Consider the following 10030-nt stretch of genomic DNA (forward strand, 5'->3'; position numbering starts at 1 on the left):
ATGCACAGATCTCTTGACTTGCCTGCGTGAATTCCATCCCCCATTCCCAACGGGGCTGGACACAAGCTGCAAGGACAAAATAGTGGGCCTCATCAAAACTCATACACTGTGGGAGAGAATTGAGGTGCCTACAGCCATATACAGGGCCTGATGTCTTCACAAGGCCCAGGGGCTTCCAGGACCTTCAGGGCCTCCCTTGGCCCAAGCACCTTGGGGATGTCAAACAACATGGAGACCCTTAGTCCCTATTCATTTTGCCCCAACAACTTGAGAGGCACAGGATGGAATCCTAACATGTTGTGGAGACTGAGTTCTTCACAAGGATTGAGCACCTCCTGGAGGAGCCCAACCGTCTGGAGGGGTCCCACAGCTTGGCAGAGACCAAATACTTGGGGGACTCCAGCCTCTTGGCTAGACCCAACCACCTGGCAGGACCCCAGCACCTGGCAAGATCCCAATGCCTCACTAGGTGTGAGCATTCGGCGAGGCCTGAGTACCTGGAGGGGCCCTAACCCATCAGAGATCCGGAGCCCTTGGAGAGGCCCCAGCACCTGGCAGGCCCCAAACAATTGGAGGGGCCCAAGTACCTGGAGAGGTGCAAGCACTTGGCGAGGCCCTAACGCTCCCAGAGGCCGTGGTAATCCACGGGTCCAGAGCCCATCTGAGACTCATAACACCATGTGGGTCCCAGGCACTTCCTGGGGCCCAAGTCCTTCAAGGGGTCGTGGCAACTTCCAAGGCTGCAGCAGCTCTCATGGCTGGAATAATTCTCATGACTGGAGCATTTCTCATGGCCAGAGTACTCCTAGGAGACCCAGTATCTCTGAGATTCCAAGTGTATCACAAGGGTTGGGTATGTCAGAGACTCCAGGTCCTTCCTGGGACCTGAGTACTTTGGAGACCTCAAACACCTCACAAGACCCAAGCAACTGGGAGGCCCCGAGCAATTTCAGTGGTCCAAACACAGGCTTCAGCACTTCAAGGGACCAAAGTACTTCTAATCATCTAAATATATCAAGTGTCCCTAGTACCTCAGAGATTACAGGCATCTCTGAAATTCCAAGAGCCTTGAAAGTTGAGATGGCTTCAAATGATCTCAACACCTTGAGGGCCCCAAGAGTTTCTAATGGCCTAAGGATCTGTGAGGATCCCAATACATCGACATCTATGAACAGGTATGAGGCCCCAAGAAACTTAAAGGCTTCCAACATCATGGAGACCTCCAGTACTTTAAAGGACCCCAGAATCTCTGAGGCTCAAAGCACCTCTAAGGCCCCCAGCACTTCTGAGGTCCCAAGTACCTTGAAGGCTCTGAGCACCTTGAGTGTTCCAAGCACCACAGAGATGGTGAGTGCCTCAAAGACCCTAGACATCTCAGAGGTCCCGGCTGCCACAAAGGCCCTTACCACCTTAAAACCTCCAAGCATGCATGAGACCTCCACCACTTTAAAGACCCTAAGCACCTCAGAGGCCTCTAGCATGTTAAAGGCCTGGAGTACCTTGAAGGATCCAAGCACCTTCAGATCCCCCAGCACCTTAAATTCTCTGATTGCATCTGAGTCTCCCAGTACTCCAGAGGCCCCTGGAATCCCAGAGGAACCCAGCTCTTCAGAGATCCTTAGCTACTCAGAGGCCTCAAACATCTCTCAGAAACAAAGAATCTCAAAGGCTTGGGGTATGTTGAAGACCCAGAAAAACTCAAGATCCCCAAGCACTATCAAACGTGAGAAAAGCTTCAAAAGAGGTCTCCTAACTGTGATGTTAGGCATCATTTTCATGGTGGGCACCTGTGCTACAGAAAGCCTCATTTGGGAGGTTCTGCAAAAGTTAGGGGTGCAGCTGAAAAAGAAGTACAGAATATTTGGGAACCTAAAGAAGGTAATCACCCAAGAGTTTGTACAGCGTGGGTACCTGGAATATAAGCCAGTGAACAATGGTAGTCCACTGGAGTATGCATTCTTCTGGGGACCTAAAGCCAACCGGGAAAACAGCAAAATGGAAATTTTACAATTTGTAGCCAGAGTTTATAACAGAGACCCCAGGGATTGGCCATCACAATATAGCGAAGCTGTGAAACAGGAGGCAGCCAGAACCAGGATGAAAACCAAAGCACTGACTGATGTCCAAGCCCAAACCCATGCCAGAGTTCAAATACCTGCAGGTGTTTGTGCAAGTTCCAATACCAATTTCTCTGACACTTCCAATGCTAATACCAGCAACAAGTCCTGCAGCTAGTAAAGGATAAGTCATAATGATCACTTGGTGACAAAGAGCAATCAGAAGTAAGAACACCAGATCAATGGGTATTAACAATTTTGAAGAGAAAAGGAGAGAAGGAAAAAAAAAAACAGTGTATGGCATTAGTGTATGGGATTGTGTGAGTAACTTTAGGATTTAGGTATTATTTGAATATTGCTAAGTTTTGCCTCTTGCTTGAAGTTCACAGTATATGTTTGTCAATTAGATTTTTGTAATTTTTGTAATGGATCATAGTATTAAGTGTTCATAAGTTTTGAAGATTGGTTTTCCTATTGTTGTAGAGATATGCCATAAGTGTTGTAACTGCTTTAAAAACTGAGAAATTTTCATCATATACTGATATGAATTAAATATATAGTACTTAAAATGACGGATCTATAAATATTTGAATGGATTTACAAGTAAAATAGATGTATCCTAAATAAGGAAAACAATGACAACAAAACAAACACATTTATGTATATCCTTCTGTATTCTTTGTGTTTATTGTAAGGTTGAAATTTTCCATGATTTAGTTTTCCATGTGTAATTACCACAGATTACAGAGAAAAATAAAAGCCTATTAACCAGTAAACCATGTTAATTTACTTTCCACCTATCTGTTGTGTGAGGAATAAGTTCTGTGGATAACTCTTAGCACTCGGGGCCCAGATAATATGAGAGAAAAATATGTAAACTGGAAGTATGGTAAGTACTATCACAGAGACTCAGAATGAGGTGCCACAAAATATGGAACATTATGAGAACATTCCTTAGTAATAGGATGGAGAAGAGGACATTATAGTATGCTTAAATTATATGAAAAGAGGGGAAAGAGTGAAGGGGTGGTTGCAGGGGAAAAAACAGACAACCATATGCTACAAAAATAAAAATGAAGGGACTGTAAGAAAATTCTTTATAAGATGACAATCTGATTAGTGAAAGTAATACTAGAGATGGGAGAGAGGAAATATAGAGGAACTGAGGCAGCAGGGACATTGGAAGAATGACAAGGTTTACACTGAACTGTTAAGAGTCTGTCAAGGGAAAACCAGAGAATAAGAAATGAGGCAAAGAAAGAGGGGAGAATGACCAGAGCCTCAAAGGGTAGCTCTTATGGCTGAATTTAAACTAATGATAATAAAATGACTAACAAAAAGGATGAACCTGAAATAATGTGGAGAAAAGCTCTAAAACAGCAGAGTTACTCGGATTTTAGAGGAAAACCTATGGCAACTATTAAAGGTAAATTTAAATTTCTCTCAGGTACTACAGTTTAGTGTGGTGCCCACATTGTTTAGAATGTGTGTGTGTGTGTGTGCGAGCACGTGAGCTCAAGCACATCTCTCCAAGGGGTAAGGTAGATTAGCATTTCCAAATGACACCTGTCATGCTAGCCAATGGTGTACTAAGTCACCAGGGATGGGGTTTCTTCACACCCCCAGGAGATTTTGCACTCTCACCTGGTGAGCTCAGGAAGCTCAAAGCTCTTATCCATTCCACCACAGGGGCTTCTGAATCCTCAGCCTCACCCTACACCAAATCTGGGCTTGTGGGAGTCACTTTGACCATTCTCGCCAGCGACAGGCAGACAACACTCCAGGAAATTCTGACCACCTCCAGAGCTTACAACTTTTATCACCAAGAACTAGACAGTGTGTGAACTAAGTTCCCCAATGGGGAGCACAGGTGTCAGGTGCCTAACCTAGGCTTGTGGGTCTCAGCAAAGCAGTGGTCTTAAAACAGAGTAGCCAGGCAACCTCCAGGCTTGCCCTGCTTCCAGCTGAGTACCAACTCAAGTCACTGGGTGCAGGGTAAAAGCTCAGGGACCCAGAGTTATCAGCCTCTTGGAACCATGAGACTTCAAACAAAAGCAGTAGCTTTGAACCCTCAGCAGCTCCAAATTCATCCAGCAAGCAAGAAACTAGTGCGAGCCTTCTGTGTTTCAGCAGTGTGAGAGAACCTGGGCACAGAAAATGAAAAGGCATATTTCCTGCTCTGGGAGAGCCAAGTTTGCCAATGCATCCCCAGAGGTTCACAAGCTGGGAATCTGAGGTACAGGTTCCTACTTAATGACAGAGAGGCTGCAAACCTCAGATCCTAGACAAGACCCCAAGTCTGTTCTCTGAAACTCCAGAGGGCTTTCCTCTAGGTCATCCTGCTTTCTGCTTCTGCCTGCCAGTGCACTTAAAAGGGGGTCTGTCCTAAAATAAAGAAATAGAAAGCCCCCCCCCAAAAAAAAATCCAGAATGAAAGAATAGGGAGTTTTGGGCTGCAGTCTCCAGTCCTTTGAGGGTGAGGAAGACTCAATTAAACTTCTCCCCATCTTACAGAAGGGGATGCACAGAGGTCACTTAGCTCCAGGAAAGTCAGCTAGGAAGTAGGAGAACCTGGAGAGCAGAGATGTGTTGAGCACCTCTTCTAGGCCAGAGGCATGCCATGTATTATTCCTAGCAGGTCAGTATGATTACCTCCCATTGTACAGAAACCACGAGCTAGCTCAGAGAAAGACATGATGTCCTCCCCAAACCTGTCTGAATCTGTGCATTTTTAGGCCCTGGTGGGAATAAATGTCCAATTGCCAAGTAAAGGTCATTAGCAAGTGTGGGCCAAAAGGGGGGGGGGGGGGCTAGGGATGTAGCTCAGTGGTAAAGTGCCCCTGGGTTCAATCACCAAAAAAGTGAATGAATGAATAGGCAGATAAATAAATAACAAGTAAATAGATATCCAAAAGTTCTCAGGCAGGATGCTCCATAGGGGATTGGGAAACAAAGGATGAGTGATCTGCCCTAGCCCCAGGAGGGGGCCTTCAAAGCAGCAGGCTCATTCCCCTGTTGCCAGTTGGTTCAGTCTTCCCAGCACACTGCATTAGCACTACAAAGAGTTAAACAGCTTTTGATTAGGTAAACAGCAGAGGAGGGCGGGATTTCCTGTTGGCTGAGAAATGAATGACAGGTCTGAGGGAGGGGCAGGCAAAGGGGATTCTGGAAGGAGGTGAGGAAGAGAAGCCAAAGAGAATATTCATCCTGATGTTGAATGAAATCCCTGGGTTTTCAGCTGTGTGCAGATGGGACACCAAGCTGTGTGTCTTTTGCTCTGGGAATCTGAAAACTAAACTGGCCTCAACCCAGCAGAGTTTCCCTGAAGTGAGTGGGAGAGCTGCAATTTTAGTGGCAGGGATGGCTGTGAAGCTGGTGGAGTTGCTGGGTCCTAGAACACTCCAGTTGTTCAGGGAATTCAGAGAGAGAGAAAGCACAAACCTTTCCAAGGCTAGGGACAGTAGCAGCTGGCATTTGCTGAGAGCCTCAATGATGCCAGACACTTGCATGGCTGTCTACATGCAGCATCTCTAACTTGTTCACCGCACAGCAAGATGCCTGTCACCAGGCACAGGAAACCAAGGCAGAAACTCTAGGCCAGATCTCTCAAGCAAAATGCTTGGATCACCTGGGTGAGTAGTGAGAGACTAGCACCTGAACAAAGGGCCAGCCAAGTTGGAAGCCCACACTGCTGTGTTAAAAGAACAGGCACCACCAGCAGGACACCTGTGGCTTCTTCACCCAGCCTTGGGAAAGTCTTATGCTTTCAGACTCCACCAAATCCCAGGGTCACAGTGAAAACGATCATATCATGGAGGGGTCAGGAGGTGTGAGAAAACGAGGTGAATATGCACTTTGGGAATTAGCAGTCAAAGCCCCTTTATTCTGACTTATTGTTGGTGTATAGGCAGGCATCCTTGGAGAGGTGTACATGTGGAAAGAGTATTTCCTTCCAAGACAGCTGTGTCTTCCCTATTACAGAAACTTAACCACCCTGAACACCCCATCAGTCCTCAAATCCTAGGTCCTGGCTTTTCCCACAGTGGAACAAGCAAGGGACAATATTTCTGGCCCTGTAACCTTGCACCCTGGCACTGTATAAGGATCCAGAAGATACAATGGGTGGGCAGGACTTCGGCATCCCCTAAGCAGAGCAAATTGGATAAAACCCAAGTGGCAAACCGTGGGCAAATGCCTATGACTAAAGGACAGTTTCAGTGACATCCTCCTTGGGGCCAGTATTTGGCTTTGTCTTTGGCTTCAGCAACCAGGTGCAGAGCAGATGGTGAAAGAGAAAGATGAATTCTCTTTGGGCAAACACCGGCCTCTAGGAGGTAGGTAGTGGCCAGGAGCCCTCTAACCCTTCCTTTGGCATAAAGGTGCAATACCACTTTTCTGAGGGAAAGGCTTTTGAAGTAGTGATGGAGATGCAGAAGGGCAATTAGGGTGAAGATGGACTGAGTCCTGCACACAGGCTCACACTCCATGGCTCATGGCTCACAAGCCACAATGGTTCAAAACATCAAAGAGCTTATGGAATTTCTTTGAAAAATCTGTGTGAGGGCACGTGGACAAAAGAGGGTCTCTGCTCAATCAAGATTACACAGAATAATCACTGTGGAGCCAACTGAAGCTGAGAGAACAGGCTTCTGTGGAAAAGTGGACAGTACGCTTGCAATGCTCGCCACCAACTGGAAAAGGGTTCACACAGGGGAAGGAGGGGACGGCTGAGCCCATGGACAGCTAGTGAAAAGCAGGCCCAGTCCATGACTGGTCAGATCCTGCCCTCACTCCCACAACAACTGACAGCCTGGCCAAGGTGTCTCGCCATTTTCAAACGGGGAAAGTGGCAGAGATCCCTCCTGTGGCAGAGTGCTCTCCTGTGATTCTGGCCAAGGGTGCCCTGGAACCCTTCTCGGATTGTCACCTCTCAAGACTGACATGACTTGTGTCAGTTCCTGTGCTGTGATTCCTTGTGGTGAAATATGAGAGAAAGGGCAAAAAAGAGGAGGAATACGATCTCCCACACCTTTAGAAAAGATCCCTTTGACTACTCCCCGGTGCTGAGAACACAAGTCAAGAGTCTGGCTGAGAGATCTATGCTTCAGGTACACACACGGCACTTAAATGCCATGAGGATACCTGAACTCTGCTTAGGGAGTGAGTGTACACAGAGAAGGGTAGAAATCGGGAAAAGAGCCCCACAGCATAACAGGACCCAGGAGAAGAGGGGACACCAGCTGAGGAGATGGAAACATTCTCACCAAGGAGGCATGGAAGAAAACAGAGTTTCCTGGGAACCATGGGAAGAAACAGGTATCCAGAGAGATATGGCAGTCTACTCTGATCAAAATGCTGATGTCAAGTGAGATATGAGGAGGGGTGAGAATAGGTCATTGCATTTATCAAGGTAGATGTCCCTGGAGACATCAAGAGCAGCTTCTTGGCAGATTTGGGTGTCACCACCTGCTTTGAAGAGGATTAAGGGAGAATGGGAGGAGAGGGATCCATGAGAACAGAAAAGTCTTAAAAGGAGGGATGAAAATGGTGGCATGTTGTGGGGTGAAGAGCGAGCCAGGAGAAGGTTTAGTTCTGGAGGAAGTAAGACCATTGTACTCAAGTCAACCTGGTAGAGGAGTGAGATGGATAGCACAGGGGTGCCCGAGAGATCCCTGCAGCAGGAACTTCGAGCAGGCAGGAGGGTACAGGGGCCTGGTATAAAGAGGAGGGCTGGAATATGCGCAAGGAGTTGCAGATGAGGGTGTTCTGGATTGGGCAGATGTCTGATGGGCATTATGTGTCCCCTGAACACAGCAACTTGAGGCCAGGCACCTGAATATTTGTGGAGCCTCCATGTCAATTGAGCATATATTATGTGCCAGGCACATCGTGGCACCTAACATTTGATACTTGAAATAATCCATTATGTGAGTGATCTCATGCGGCAATATGCCCACATTAAAACTGGCAGATCTGTTGCACTAGGAGGTGAGCTTGACTGCCCAAGGCCACGGAGAAAACACAGAGGCGGTGAAGCTCAAAGCCCCAACAGGTCGCCTGTCAAGGCCTTTTTATCTCCATGGATTCAGACCTGCTGGAATGTCAGAGTGTAGGCTTATTCTTGCAGCCCCTTAGCATAGAAAGCCCCTACCCTGTGAACCTCAGCAGCTTGTAATGATCACGAGGACGACAGTCCCTATGGCTGGGTACCCACCTCAGTCACCTGTAAGGCACTGCTACTTCCTTGCCTATGCTGTGTTCTGACTCTGAGTCTGGGTAGCAGCACCTCTCTGCAATCTTGACCTGCTTGCAATAGATGCCTCCTCTGAAGATGGGCCTACCTCCAACTGGAATTTAGAAACACCACTGAACCACAGAAATGTCCTTCCACTGACTTTTTTGCACATCCTTACTACCTGAAGGCCTGTTGAAAGACCAAAGGAGTGAAGTAAGTCGCGTGGATATTGAAACCAACTTGGGCCATTACTACCAAGATTTGTGGACACACACACACACACACACACACACACACACACACACACACCATATACTCACACTCACAGGAAGACACAATGATCTCTTTGTTCTCCTAAGTTTTCTTGTGTGTGCGCCTCTGTGTGTCCTCTTCATTGTCTCATGTTCCTATTCCCTTCCAAAAATATCAGGGTTGGACCCCAGTTGCTATGATCCCAAAGAAGAAGCATCATGGTGAGTTGGAGCCTCACTTGCAGTTAAGCCTGGAACCAGATATGGATTTCACAGGACTGTGTCTCAGGGAGATACTGCAGGCTCAACTCAGGAAAGAATACCCATTCTGCTCATCTGAGCCAAGAAGAATGAGCCTGACTCCACGAGAAGAAATGAATGGTGAGAGGGGGCGCTGCCAATCAGAGACCCAGATTTAGAGGGGAGAATATTTTATAGAGGAGCTCTCTGAGGCACACACTCACCTTGGACCTGTTCCACAGGCCTTGACCCAGAAGCAATACTCAAGGCCTTTGGGCACCCGCCTCCCTGAAGATGGCTATTACTACATTTTACCCTGTTTTATCTTAAACTGTGCTTGAGTTCACACACTTGAATGTATACCCCACTTTCAGAGATTCTCCCTGGCCCTGCTGCAGAGAGTTCAGTAAAGGCTGCTTGAGCTTCTCTGAGAAATCACTGGCCCATTTGATGCTGGGAGCTGTACAGCAGCTGTCAGGATTGGGTCACAGGCACTTCTACAATCCCGAATACTAGCAGGTGAAGTATCCTATGCAAGTTGAGTGGAAACGTGCTAGTCCCAAGCCCAGGGTGAGTTTGGGGACCCAAACTCCATGGGCAGTCTGGGGACTGAGTCAAAGTGGTCTAACTCTTTCACCTTCACTGTACATCTCCCAGGTGATGAGCAATCACTCCTGCTCCATTTTAGACATGCTGGGGCAAGTGAAGCAGTGGGTTTTCAAAATAGTCCTAGACTGGGGCTTCTCTAGGTATATATGGTGAAGAAGGAAACTTTCTTTTTCCACCTCACTCTCTTGCAGATCAATGCATTTGTATAATCAGAGCAAAGTGAATTACTAGAACGAAATAACGTGGCAAAGGCATCGATAACACAAAGCCATATGTGTGTGCGTGTGTTTGTGTGTGTGTGTGTGTGTGTGTGTGTGTGTGTGTGTGTGTGTATGCGCATTAAGGGCTCTCGCTGAATGATTGAGTCCTTCCCAAACGTTCACTTTTACCTTCGGTACTTTACACAGATGTGTAACCACCTTTTGCAAAGCAGCAATGGTTACAGACTGAGCTCTGTTCACTATGCTCTGGCACAGTGTCGGGCCATCATAGACATTTACCAGTGGTTGCTATGGCTGAGAGCTACGGTAATATATGCTCTTTAACATGAAGGAGCTTACCTAACAAGAAACTGCAACTAGGCCTGGTGATGTGGCTCAAGCAGTAGCACGCTTGCCTGGCATGTGCAGGTCAATGGG

At 47.2% G+C, this 10030-nt stretch overlaps 1 protein-coding gene across 4 annotated transcripts in view; it reads left to right on the forward strand.

Moving 5' to 3' along the window:
* The window catches only part of USP51 (ubiquitin specific peptidase 51), a 33753-nt gene that overhangs the window by 324 nt on the left and 23399 nt on the right, over nucleotides 1–10030 (forward strand). The window lies entirely within an intron of this gene.

This window comes from Spermophilus citellus (assembly GCF_964194105.1).
Source record: "Spermophilus citellus genome assembly, chromosome: X".
Lineage (NCBI taxonomy): Eukaryota > Metazoa > Chordata > Mammalia > Rodentia > Sciuridae > Spermophilus > Spermophilus citellus.